A 14858-nucleotide genomic window follows, 5' to 3' on the forward strand; every position below is an offset into this window, starting at 1 on the left:
TATGGATGTAATTCAGGTCCCTAATCAGTTGACTTTGAGGTCATTAAAAGGAAGATGTTCCTGGGTGGGCCTGACCTAACCAGGGGAGCCCTTTAACAGAGGACTTCCTGAGAAGAGAGATTTGAAGCAGCGGCTCTCTTGTCTGCTGAGCAGCAGGGAAGGGGGGTCCTGTAGGAGCTCTAGAGCCACACCCATACAGTCACAGGGACCTGAGTGCCACCAACTTGGCACTCAAGTTGAGCGCTTGGAAGGGGACCCTCGATTCCAGCCAGAGGAGACCCTGCAGGGGCCTCGCTACCTTGCGTGTGGACTCCTGACCACAGGACCTGAGGGTTACCGTGTTTGTGCTGTGAGTGGCTGAGTCTGCGGTGCTCTGGCGGCAGCAGCAGGAGACGAATGTGACCTTGTGGTCGCCTCACCGGGCCTCTGCTGCGGTGCACTCGCCGGGTACGGCCTCTCCCTGGAATCCCACGGCCAAAGGTGCCCACCCAGCAAGAGGGAAGCATTGCGTGGGAGACAGGTGCAGACGACCTTGCTTTATTTTGATTAAGTAAATGTGGAGCTGAAAGAATCCAGAGGAAGAGCCCAGCCGAGCTCGCGTCCTACAAACACATCGGCCTCTCAGACGCGACAAAGGCGTGGGTCTTAATAAACACACTTTAATGCTTTACATCCACTCTCCCAAGTGTGGATCTGACCTTGGGGACCGCTCTCTTCTCATGTGGCCGTCCCGGGATGAGGAGAGAGCCGAGTTGTCCGTGCTTGGAGCTCGGAAGCATTGAAAGGGAAGGTGGAAACAGCAGCAAGAGGACGTGGACGACGTCTGTGGCCGCAGGCGAGTCACCTGGTTCCTCATCTCTGCGTCTACAAAATGGAATAATCAGAGCGGAGCATCAGCGGGTCTCGTCCGGGCTGTGGGGAATGCGATGCATCGGGGAGCCGTGGTCCTCGCGGCCGCACTTCTATCCTGCCGACTTCGCGCCAGATCCAAGGTGTTCCTGACGAAGCAAGCACGTACTGGGCCAGGAGCCGGCAGGAGGTTGCTGGACCTGCAACCCCTGTGAAGTCAAGGCCATTGAGTCGCCAGCGGCCTCTCGTGTGGGACAGAAGCTGAGTGCGTGAATGAGCAAACGAGTGTAGATTTAACCAGGCATCCTGGTCTCTGGAGCTGGAAGGCAGCCTTGAAATCAAGGTGCGCAGTAGCTGGTCCGGGACCCCCGGGCCCGCACGCGGCGCCCCGGCCCCGCCCAGTCTGCTTCCACTCCGGTCCTCCCACGGTCCGCCCCCCATGGGAGCCCGAGCGCTGTCTTGGACATCAAATCAGACCATGTCGCCCCCTACTTAAGATCCTCCAAGGCCTTCCCACCTCCCCAGTGTAACCCACGCACCCCTTACCTGTCTGTGTCGCCGGCAGCCGCCCGCCTCTCCGCTTGGGTTCCCGAGCATTCTGAGCCAGTTCCTGCAACGTTGCTCTCGCCTCCGCTGGAACCCTTTCCCACCCTCTCTTGTCATCCAGGCTTATCCTCAGAGAGCCCTTCCCCGGGCAAACTAAGTGCCCGCGCCCCCCGCCCCCCCGAGGATTCTCCATCACATACAGCTGAGCAGCGTTCACCAACCGGGGGAGAAGGAAAGCTGGAAAGAACCTCGAGGGGTTGGACTGAAACTAGAAATATCGGTATGAATTCATGCAGTGTGTGTGTGCGTGTGCGTGCGCGTGCGCGTGCATGTGTGCGTGTGTGTGCGTGCGTGTGCGTGTGTGTGTGCGCGTGTGTGTGTGCACACAGAATTAGACATGGAAATTTTTACAGACGTCTCTGTGTGTGAACGTGGGTATATATATATATATGTATATTTCTGCATATGTGTGCATATATCTGTTTTCACACACATGTGTATGTACACACGTACATATACCTACACATATTTCCAACGTCTGTCAGCTGAAAGGGCCTAGAAGCAATGACAACCCAGTAGGAACAGGCAAACCAGCACTCAGATCTTGGTTGGAGCCAGGGCTGCTTCCAGGGCTGGAGTAGGAAAAGTACAAGATAATCCTGAAACATCTTTTTGTGCCAAAATGTAAGGAAGCACGCAAGAACGATGGGAACATGTCAAAAGGACACAAGAACCAGCTTGAAGGGGCTCCCACTGGCTGATTTTTAGAATAGTTTAAGCATCAAAAGAAATAATCGGATTACAACCCACTGTATGAGATAGGAATCTGTGAGTCCATACTGATAAAAATAAGTAAGTAAATAAATAAACGCATGAAGAGAAGGGAAAGCTGTTCTTACAGCAGAATGCCAACCAATAGATGTAGAAGGAACAATGGAAATAAATAAGTACTACTAGGCAACAATAAGAGTAGTGGTTGACACATGTGTATGTCACTGGTGGGTGGAGGTGTGATGAGAAACAGGATATTGGCAAAATATTGGACCATCTCCCCACAAAATGATTAATCAGATGCAAGGAGGGAAGGGGCAGACACAGCCTGACTCGGTGATCAAGGTCACAGCACCGCAGCTGGGACAGGAGGGCACCGTGAACACAGCATCGTTGCAGGGGTGTTCCTCCTGGTGGAGGGGCCTGTGCTCTTGACGACTGTCAAGGATCCTAGAGGCAGGAAGGCTGGGGACTGGTCCGGATGGAAAGAGCCTAGTGGGGCCGAAGACCCACCGCAGTGTGTGCTCAGTGCAGGAGCCTCCGTGGGGAAGGGAAAGAGAGCCTGCTGAGCCAGCCGGTGAGGTGTGAGCAAGGCCTGCAGGTGGGATGGCTGTGCTGTGTGGACTTTCTGCCTTGGAGAGTCATGTGTGGCGGTGGAGGGGAGGGTCCTTGTTGCTAGGAGGTACCAGGGAGAATATTTAGGGGCGATGGGACATGAGGTCAGGAAGACTATCAATCTACATATCATCTATCTATCTATCTATCTATCTATCAATCACCTATCCATCTATCATCTATCCATCCATCATCTATCTATCCATCTGTCTCCCTATCTATCATCTGTCTATCTATCGTCTATCCATCCATCTATCCATCTATCATCTCCCTATCTATCATCTATTTATCTATCTATCTATCTATCCGTCTATCTATCTATCGTTTATCCATCTATCAGAGAGAGAAGGTGATGAAACAATGCAGAAACATTAATAATTATTAACAATTAATTACATAATTGATAACCATATTAAAAATTTGGAAATCTAGGTGAAGGTAATTCTTCGTACTATTCTTACTTTTCTGTGCATTGGAAACTACTTCAAAATAATACTAAAAATGGATATGGTAATGTCTTCTCTATCCACCTTCCAGGGTTTTTGAAAAGACCAGACGAAGTCATGTTAAATCTCTATTAAAAGGTGTTTTAATGCAAAAATATGTAATTATCTTGATAATATATCTGCCTATTTGTTTATTACCCATTTTCCTGAATAAGAATGGCCGCTCCACATGAGATCAGGGCCCTTGTCCTCTTATTTCCTGTTGTTTCCCCTCCATGCCTAAAACACAATAAATATCTGTAGAATACATAAGCGAATCACAGAAATTAGCTCCAATTTTCACTTGTCATCATGATAGTACCATGGTGTAAATGTTAATAAAGAGAAAATGTGGGGCTTCCCTGGTGGCGCAGTGGTTGAGAATCTGCCTGCCAATGCAGGGGACACGGGTTCGAGCCGTGGTCTGGGAAGATCCCACATGCCGCGGAGCAACTGGGCCCGTGAGCCACAATTACTGAGCCTGCGCGTCTGGATCCTGTGCTCCGCACGCAACAAGAGAGGCCGCGATAGTGAGAGGCCTGCGCACCGCGATGAAGAGTGGTCCCCGCTTGCCACAACTAGAGAAAGCCCTCGCGCAGAAACGAAGACCCAACACAGCCATAAATAAATAAATAAATCCAAAAAAAAAGTTTAAATAAAGAGAAAATGTAATCGATTTTCTCTTAGAAACCTTTATAATCTAATAGTCTATTGATTTCCTACTCAAATAATTACTGATACGTGACTACATAGATACTGGTATGTAATTAAGTATATTCATTTGCGTGACAGAATTTGATCTCTCTTAACACAGGGGTTGAAGATAACTGCCAGTTAAACAGAGCAGATAAAACCTGAGGAATAAGTATGCATTTTCTACTACAGACACATACTCCAAGGGACACTGACAAGACCCGAGGAGGCCAGGGTATCGCCCTGCTCAGAACTAGGACTGGGGTTTTGTACCGTCCCACGAGCCACCACTGTGAGTCTCAGAGTAAAGAAGTGATCTATGGAGGCCCTTTTCTAGCAGACAGATCCTCTCATTGTATAACAGTTTGGGTGAATTTTCAAGGTTGGTGCAAAGTCACAGCTGGACCAGTGAGGGAGGGAAGAACAAAGAAACATTGGTTCCTCTCAGAGCCAAATCAATGTGAATGATTTTCCAGTTTGTCACTCCAACTGCTAGAACGTTCCAGGGAGTTGGAATTTGCCCCATTGCTCAACTGGGAGAACCTGGTCCTTTTCAAAGGACAACTTCAGCCCCTAAAGTCCTAAGATGTAGTCTGAAGACATAAGAGTGTCTGATACAAGAGCACTGTGTAGCTCTTTCACTCTCTCTTATTCAAAATACACACTACAGAAAAAATTCTTTCCTTTTTTCTCTATTCCTCTTCAGGGTACCTTCCTAAACCTCCACAACCCACAAGTCACAGTCACTCCTGAGATTCCCTATTTTCTTTTTCTCTAACTAGGGAAATGCCTTATTCCACCACTTTCCGTTCCTGCCTTTCACTTTAAAACTGTTGCTTTAATCTAGGAATATGGATTTAAAATAATCTTAGAAACTGAGAAAGAATTTAGCTGTATAGGGATATAAAACCTGGAGAACACCCTCAGTATTTCAAGATTAAATAGAATCATGGATTCAGGTAGAGAATCTCCTGCACCATGAAAATTCTAACATGTGGATGAGTAACGTGACTAAAATATCTTTATTTATGTATCTGGCTCCATTTTGTTTCTATGTGTATTTGGCCTTTTCCTTCTCACCTGCATCTAATTTGTGTCATTTTGTTGAATTTTGCATATCTCTTTAGTTCACCTTAACTTCTATTTGTGTATGTAATACCCACGTTTCCAACCAACTTGTGAGCAATCTTTAGTTACATTTTATTTACTGCAGAATCATCAACAGAGGCACTGTAATATCAAAATCACTTTCACGAGCCATCTGTTGACAATATTCTAGATCTTCCTGGAAGTCATAACTTGTTAAAAGTGTGATTCATACAAACCAGATGTCCAACGATATGGAAATAGCTTAGTAAATGACGGTACTTCAAGATCATGGAATATTACGCTGCCATTAAAATTATAATTATATGGTCTATTTTGAAACATAGAACCATATAATAGCTTATGGAAAAAAATAATACATAAAGTATATGTACACTTTGGTTATAACTATGTTAAATATTTATATATCAGAGAAAGAGTTAAAGATAATATGCAAAAATGGTGCCTGGCTCATTCTAGGGCCTAAGCGGTTTTCTTATTCCTCTTTCTTTCCTTTTTGTTCTGTTCCCTCAAATACTCCATGATCTGTTGGCTGGTAGATCTCTAGAACCAAACCAAGGAATAAGAATCTACATTTCTTTGCTCCCTAGTTTTCAGTTTTCTCTCCCCTAATAAATTTCTAGGAAAATCACTGATAGGACATTGATATTTCTAGAACTGGATAACTGGATTTAGGTACTCTAAAATCAGCAGACAATTTTGCTAATAGAATAATATACATGTTCATTGACTGTAGTAAAAAATGGAATGATATGTATTTGTTGACAATAGAAAAAAGTGGAATAATATTGATACATTTCTGTTGAATGTATTAAAAACTAAAGCTGAATAACCCTTTCAAGCCCATTGTAGCTAAAAGAGGGAAACATAGGGGGTTTAATTCGTTGTCAAATGATAATAGTATGTAAAACACACAACAACAAAAACAAAACCCCCAAGCTACCTTGCCAAAATCTCAGGGCAAACAGATCTTCAAACCAGAGCAACGGGACTGGCAAGGGCAGGGACCTCAGATTCGCTGTCCAGAGACTCACACATTTGATTTCCTACCTGCGGGAGCAGTGCATTCACCTGTTTAGGAACGACACATAGATTTGGTCTGTTTAACGGTGAGTGATAGTCACGTCCTCCATAAGCCGTGGAAGTAGGTTAGACCCAGGTACAATCAGTCTGAATTAACATGATTCATGGGGTGTCATTACTCCTGAGCTCACTCGGTGACCCGAGGCTGAACCAGGGACTGAGACCCGCACGTGCATTATTAATTCTTCCACAGACCTGGCCAGGCAAAGCGGGGCATGTTCCCAACAATTATAACTCACTGCTCAGAGACGGGAGATGAGTTCGCCGAAACTGGGGCATGAGAGCTGAGACTCACAGGTACGGCCGGCATCCTGGTCATCACACCCTCAGGGGCTGGTGTTGTGACACATTCTCTACCCAGGACTCGAAATATTATGAAGAATTTAATTTCACACGATAACTTTATGTAATAGGTAAACAATCGTGCTGATCTTCATTTTTCACTCTTTGACCTGAGCCCTAGGGAAATGTGCTCAGGGAAAGAAAAAGGAAGTGCATACCTACTCTTCATGTAGTCAGTATTCAAACCTCAAGAATAATTGCGAAGCAAAGGAATCAACTAAGCAAGTCACCCCCAAACTTGGTGGCTTTGAAAACATAATCATTATTTATTATCTCCCCCGGTTTCCATGGATTAGGAATTTCGGAGTGGTCCATCTGGGCAGTTCCGGCTCCCGTGAAGTTTGCCATCAGTTTTTGGCCAGGCCCACAGTCATCCGGTGGCTGGGCCCCTCTCCAGGCGGCTCCCCCCAATGGATGGCAAGATGGTGCCGGCTGTTGGCTGGGGGGCCTCAGCTCCTCCCCACGTGCTCCTCTCTGCAGAGCTGCTCTCACAACACCTGGTGGCCCGTTCCCCCCAGAGCTAGCAGGTCAAGAGTCTAGGTCAATGGCCCTCAACTGAGGGCCGTTTTGCTCCCTCACTCCAGGGACATTCAGCAATGTCTGGAGACACTTCTGATTTTTACAACCGAGTAGGAGGTGCTACTGGCGTCTAATGGGTAGAGGCTAGGGATGCTACTAAACATCTTATAATGCACAGAACATCCCCCCACAATAAAGAATTATGTGGTTCAAAATGTTCATGGTGCCACCGTTGAGAAATCCGGGTTACAGGCGGAAGCGGCAATGTCTTTCACGGCCTGGCCTCGGAAGCCCTACACTGTCACTTCGCTGTATTCTCTTGGTCACACAGGGCCGGCCCTGATGCCGTGTGGGAGGGACTACACAGGGGTGCAGATACTGGGCGACAAAGATTATTGCGGGTTCATCTTGGAGGTTCGTTAACACGGCACTAAGTCTTGAGAGTGGTCGTCTTTCTGCAGCGGGACTTTTTTCCCTCTCTCTGCTTGTCTATATTTTCTGAATTTATGGAATAAGAATGTACATTAATATAATAACATATACCTGTAACATTACATAATGCAAAATAAACATCAAAAACAATGCATTAAATCCCTGTAACACTACCTAGTGTTTTGTGAGATATTATCCGCTGAGAATCACAGGGTCATTGGCCCAACATAAATGATAATCTGACATTACAGGATGTTTTTAATAAGAAGGTCAGACAGCAGCCAGGAGGGGTGGTTGGGATTCCTATTGTCCCCTTTTGGTGAGAAGATAGAGCTGTTACTCCTGAGCATTTAGAGGCCACTGCTTCCTGGAAGCCTAGTACCATCTGGGCTCTGACGAGAGCTTTCCTTGGTGTCCATTTTCTCTCTAAATCCTATTTTCCTGTTTCAAAACTTCAACTAAAGCCAAACCACCAGGCAACACTGTTATAGAAACTTTAGCTGACACTGTCCGTCCATTTTCTCTTATCTGAACAAGTTATTATTCAGATTGCCTCTGACTCAAAGGGTAAATTCCCTTCCTCCTCTGCAAGGCTGGTTGGTGGTCCAGCGGTGTGCACTGGATTTAATCCTTCTTCCCTCATCTGGGGCCCTGCTCCATCGGTCACTCCCGTTCTCAGGTCATCATCAACTTCTCCCTCACTATTGGCCAGTTCTTCTCAGCACATAAATGCACTTAAATCTTTCCATTGATTAAAATAGTAATAATAAAATGGTACAGGTCTTCCTTCTCTCCCACATCCACCACTGGCTAGTGTCCAATTTCTTCTCTTCCCCAACTTCCTACAGAGATGTCTATACTCCCCGCTTTCACTTCCTCACCCCCAGACCCTTCTTGTCCTCCCCAAGGTCAACACGCAGTCAAGGCAGAGATTTTTTGCTTGTATTTGCCCGTGTTTCTCAAAGACCGGCCCCACTCACTTGCAGTAGAGTCACCTGGAGGTCGACTGAGCTGAACCTCTTGGGTAGGGGTCGGGCAGGACTTTGCATTTTGAGGAGCTCTCGGGACTCACGGTCACCAAAGTCTAAGAACCACCATCTGGCCTCATAGGTGAGAGACCTTCTTCCCACAAACTGTTATGTCGATGCTGCTTTCAAAGGCAGAACTGGGTCTGACTTGCAGCAGAAGTTCTTGTGATGTGAAATCACATAAAACGAGAAGGAAAAAGACAGACTACAAACACACATTTTTTTGTCCTGAAGAACATTTTTAAAGTTTGATCTCACTTCCTTTTTCTTTTTTCAATACCTACTTACAATAGAAATTGAAATTAGTCTTGGCGTTTCGGTGTGAAGGCGGAGGTGGAGGAGATTTGAATCTCTACCCAACAGCACACCTCAGAATGACCCATCTAATCCACCAGGGAGGGAATGACTGTGTAAACGTGGAAGTGGGTTTGGAAGATCAAAGTGTTTATCTTGAACTCTGTCACCTCATACCCTACAGCGTCAGATTTTATCCGTGACTTTAGGTGGGTGATGTGGTTACCAGTGTGCTGTCTTGAAAACCCTGACTTCTTTAAAAAGACAAAACTAAACTAACGTGTCAAACCAAACCAATGCCCTAATCTACTGGTTAAACATTTGCATTTCTGAAACCTGAAGGTCGCGGACCGGAGGCTGGCGGAGCCCTGGGATGCAGTTGTGGTGCCGACTTGGAGGAGATGGCAAAGGCCCGCCAGCACCAGGAGGAAAGCGCAGACTCCTGGGGTCCCTGTTCCCCAGGGAGGCATTCCTGGTAAGCCCGCCAGGACAGCCCCTCCGAGTCCCCCTGCTTCCCAGCAGACAGGGTCCTGCGTGCACAAGGCGGAGGCTCGGGGCCGCTGCCACTGCCTGCGAACAGCCTGTCTCAGCTCATCCCCTTCTCGCTCAGGGCCCAGCACTGACCCCACAGCCCGGTCCTCTGGTGACAGGAGACAGGAGAAGTCTCCATCTGGCAGCCCCGTCGGATCAGAACATCCTTTCTGGGGAGGACACTGCTTTGCACTGGCTTTCCACGGCAGTCCCGGCCCTTGGTTCCTGGGCATCCATAGAACACGGAAGGCAATGAATCACGACCCCCTGGCTCACCAGGTGACAACCCCGAAGCGGCCCGCTGACTGCCTCGGCGAACACACTCGTTCAAAGCCACACAGGGGTCCAGTGTGAGCGGCATGCTGGCCTGACAGGAGCCGGATGTGGCGCAGAGGACCTTCGCGTCCTTATTTCCTCTTGCTCGCAGGCAGCCTTGTGGTGGAGAGGCCGGGCTAAAGCCGGCATCTAGGCATTTAGAGGCATTAAAGGTGGCTGGAGTGATGAAGAGAAGGAGGGATGTTATACATGAGAAACTGGCAGCTTGTTATGTCACCAACAGGGGGAAATGAGGGATGCAGTTTCTGAGCAGGGAAGGGCTCTGTCCTCGGCAGGTAGACTGGGACCAGGTCTTGGCCGGGGTTCTAATGGGCTCCTGGAAAAAGCAAAGGAGGTGTGGTTGGGGCTGGGTGGGGTGGGTTTTAATCCTCTTAAAAAAACCAGAACAATATTGTCTGTGCACTGGGTGAGATGGGTGGGGTAGAGGGGGCAGTTTTACAATTTTCAAAAAGTTTTCTCCCTCCTCCTGCTTCCCACCCCCAAGCTGACATGAAATCAGTTGAGTTCAGAAGGATTCACAGTTAGGAGGGAGGCGGGCTCCAGAACCTCCGTTTGCAAGTTTGGAAGGCAGTGCCTCGGTTCGGTGCTGTGACAGACCGTGTCCTACTGGTCCGAGGGAGAAACTTAACCCCACAATTACTTGATTTGAAAAGAGGCTTTGCTATCTCCTAAAACATTCTGTGTTTAGGTTAGTAGACTTTCAACTTTTTAAAAACAGGAAAAGATTCTAGGCGTCTTTCCCAGGATATACAAATGCACATGTAAATTACCACAAAGAACACACAGGAGATACTGCCACCGTAGAGAGAAAGCCTAGTTTGAAAGCAATTGTGGAAAAGTAGAAGTGAGGCCAGTCTTTACTTTGGCCTGTCATTACTGAGGACAATAATTTAAAAAATCTAGAACACTGAAAATTGCATCTTCTAAATCTGTATATTTTGAAGACATATATGGAGTATACATATATTTTTTAAAAGCATGAAAAGGGATAAATGGAGATGAAAATATTTTGTGGGGTGTTTTTGAAGACAACGTGGGGAAAATGCTTCAATACAATGGTAAATTTTAGAAGCATATTACAGAATTGCACATAAATAAATGCTCTTCTTTGTCCTGTGTGGGATAGCTGGTCCCTGACCATCTTGAAGCTCTCCACACTCCATACACCCACAAATGAGGAACTGCACAGATGTCAGACACGGCCCATTAGGAGGAGCGAGGCGGAGCCACAACAATTTAGCCCAGGGAGGAAGAAAGAGCGTAGAAGCCACGTGCTTCTCTGGGATAACGGAGAGCATCTGCCTCAGACTCACAAGGCTGGGAGGAGAGCTCTAAGAACAGAGACCTTGCCATCCTCCCTGGAGCATACTTGCTGCTTCTGGCCGGAATCCCTTTCCAGGGCTGGGGTGGGACCCCGTTTCCGCCTCCCCATCTCTGGATGGAAATCTCTGTAGTGGTCCACGTGCCAGCTCTGGGTGTCTTGTGGTGAGGCCGTCCAGACTCCGGGAAGCTGGCCTTCTTGAGAAAGTCAGAGGGTTCAAGGCAGACGTATGACCAGAGGTGGGGGGCCAGGTATGGGGATAAGAGGGTCCTGGGGCACCGCTCTGGGTCCTCGAAACAAGCCACTGCCTGAAGACCCTGCGTTGGGCACTTCTTGGAGGGGAGACCCGTCTGAGAGGACGTAGACTTTCCTCTGCTGTTCGTTCTTTCCATCTGGACGATTGAGTCTCCCTGCACTCCGTCTCTTCCTCTGCAAGCTTGTGTCTCTACTGGTTGGTCCAGGAGGCAACTCTGCTTTGCAGAGAGTGTTTTCAGGCCTCCCTCCTTTTCATAACATCTCAGAGAGGAGACGCAAAGAGTCTTGGCTACTGAGTGTCTTTCACACTGTGGCCTGAGACACACTAGTGCGACGAGAAATCCATTTCATGAGTTGGAGGCAGCATGAAAGACAAACAAACAAAGCAAAACAGAAGGAGACACAGAAGGAAATAGGAATGAACTGAATTGAGTTGGAGCCATCAGAGTACACGGCACAGAGTCAGGGTGAGTGTCATTTCCTGGAGTCTGTATGAACGTAACGTCTACACAGTTACGTCTACACCCGCACGTCTGTGTGCGTCCTGTTTGTGTTCTTGGTTAGGATGGGAGACTTGTGTCTGGGCTGTGGCCAAACGGGTTTGGAAGCCACCGGTTCAGGTAGGTGCTGCCTCCGTGGGGCTGCGCAGAGGAACCTGTATTTGGTCTTCGCCCCTGCTTCCAGGCACAGACCTCCCACCAGCCCTGGAATTTTCCGAGTGATGAAGCGTGTCTGTTAGTCGCGACAAGCCCTTCCATTAAACCTGAGCTTGTGTTAATGAGGTGACTCTCGGTGGCCCCCGGGCAGCTTTAGGACGGACGGAGACTGGTAGTCAGAGGAGCCAACTGGGTGATTAGGGGGTTGGCACCTTCAGCCCCAGCTCTGACCTTTGGGGAGGGGAGAGGGGCTGCAGATTTCTAATCACCAGTGGCCAGTGATGTCAGCAGTCATGCCTATACAGCAAATGCCCCACAAAACCCCTGAACAGTGGGGTTCAGGGAGCTTCAGGTTGGTGAACACACTGAGGTCCTGAGGGGCATGCGCCCCCAGAAGGCGTGGAGACTGTGCATCCCTCCCCACCTGTAGCCCTGTGCCTCTCTTCCATTGGGTTGTCTCTGATTTGCACCCTTTGTAATAAACCAATATATGTAAGTAACGTGCTTTTCCAAGTTCTTTGAGTCATTCCAGTGAAACATCAAACCCGAGGGGGGTGGGTCACAGGAAGCCCCAGGCCTGTAGTCGGCCGGGCAAAAGGGGGGGTGGCCTGGGCACCTCATTTGTGGTTGGAGCCTGAAGTGAGGACAGTCTTGGGGGGGTCTGTGCTCACCCCGGGTGACAGTGTCAGAACTGAATTGAGTTGCAGGACACCCAGTGGGTGTTGGAGAGCTGGTCGTGGTGTGAAGAACCCCATGCATTTGGGGTCAGAAAAAGGACCACACGGGGGCCAGAGGCGGAACGCGGTTCCACTGTGATCTGCCCCGTGTCCCCCGCAGCAGGCGGGCAGCACCAGGCCCCTGCCCCCGACGGTGAGTGACTTTAGTCGCCCACCCCGTCAGGGGCAAAGTCCAGGCGTTTTCCTGCTTGACCTGCCGGGGAGTCTGCCTCCTCTGGCTCAGGTAAGGCACATGTTGTCTATTGTTTATTTAGCAGTTGACGACACACTGCCATAATACTGGCTACTGCTTTCTCGGTGGACTTCTCAACTCCTGAATAATGGGAGATGTTAGCAAAATGAGGCAAAAGCTGTCCCGTCTGTCCTGATTTTCTCTACCACTGTCCCACAGAAAGCCACAGAGGTAACTTTACATTTTCTAATGACCACTATGAAAAAGCAAAAAGAAATGAGCAGAAACTAATTCTAATAATTTATTTTAGGTAATCCAAAATATCCAAAATATTATCATTTCAACATGTAACTAACACAAAAAGATGATTGCTGAGATATCTTACATTCCTTTGTGCTGCTCCCTTTTTGATTCTTGTGTATATTTCACACTCACAGCACACAGTTCAGAACTGGCCGTATTTCAGGTACTCACTAGCTACGTGTGGTGAGTGGCTATCGAGTTAGTGCAGCTCTACGTTGTCTAGCGCACAGAGAGGTTAAGCCGCTCTCCCAAGGCTACCCAGCTGATAAGAGGCAGAGCCGCGATTCACATCTAGACAGCCTTGACCTGGGCCTGGGCCCGTGGTCCCTTTGCTGTGCCGCCCCTCTGTGCATGGCCACCACGGGCATGGCGCTCCTGATGCAAAGGGAAGGGCTCCTTGGATGGCGGAGGGGGCACCGTGGAGTGCTGACCTAAGATGCCCAGACTGCATGGAAGAAGAAACACAGCAGGGAGAGGCTGGTGTGGCAGAGACCACCCTGAGTGTGAAAGGGGCGGGGGTTCTGCAGAAGTTCAATGAAGGGCGACGTGAGAAGGTCATCGGTGGCTCGAAGCTGGAGATCTTGAAAGAGGAACGTAGCAGTGATGCTGATCTCTGGACGTGCTGTGAAACGGCTGAAGGGAGAGGAAAGAAAAGCCGTCGGCGTCATCGGAGCTAGGAGGTCAAGGAAGGCAGTGAGGGGAGGGTGTGAGCTGGAGGTGGTCAACGACTCAGGCAGGACGCGGATGGAGGGAGACCCTGTGAGGCCAGTGGTAACGTCCCCACCTGAAGCTGAACGCAGAGACAAAACACGCTTGAAGAGAGCTGAAGAGCACAGACCGAGGAACCCATCAGCAAAGGCAAATTACGTAAGGAAACATGTGGCCGGGATACTGCGTAAAAGTCTGTGAGGTGGGGTTACAGCAAAGGCATTAAATGATGGATGGATTTTATCTGCATAAAAATGAAAAACTCCTGTACCTAGAAGAAGTTACAAACACGTTAAACATAGATGAAACACAGGATAAAATATTGCCACATGAACGAACAAAGGTAATAAACAAGTTGTAAAGAATTCAAAACAAAATAGAAAGGAAGGCAAATCGTAAAAGGGCAGCTTGCGGAAAAACTACATGTGGCTAAGAAAAACAAGGAGAAAGACTTAGTCTCACTAGCAGCTAAAGAAATTCAAGTCAACATTGAAATGCACTCTTCACCTATCACATTGCAAAGGTGAAAAAAAATACCAGGTGTGGATATGGGTTTGGGGAAAGAAGCACTTATATAAACTACTGATGAGAACGTACGTCCATTGGGGCAGTCTTTTTGGAGGGGATTTCAGTTCTATTGCTATGTAACAGAAGACCGCCAAACCGGGTGGCTTCACAGCTATTTTATTACCTCAAGGGGTTCTGTGGATCTACTGGGCTTAGCTGGGTGGTCCTGATGCTGGACCTAGAGTCACCTGGGGGCTCCTGCTGGGCTGGAACATCCCAGGTTGCTCACGTACACGGCTGGCCTTGGAGCTGGCTGTGGGCTGGAAGCTCGGTTTGGAATGCCAACGGAAGCACCTCCACGTGCCTCTGCAGGGAGACTGGCAGTTAGGTTTTAAGAGAGGGTGTCTCGGAGGCAAGTGTTTACGAGAGGCAGGAACGGAAGCCACCAGGCCAGTTCAAAGCTCTGTCTACGGGCCCAGCATCACTTCTACCATATTGCATTAGTCAAAGCAGGCCCAGGGCCCACCCACCGTGGTGGAGGAATAAACTTCACCTTTTGGTGGGGGAG

This window comes from Eschrichtius robustus, chromosome 12 (genome assembly GCF_028021215.1).
Source record: "Eschrichtius robustus isolate mEscRob2 chromosome 12, mEscRob2.pri, whole genome shotgun sequence".
Lineage (NCBI taxonomy): Eukaryota > Metazoa > Chordata > Mammalia > Artiodactyla > Eschrichtiidae > Eschrichtius > Eschrichtius robustus.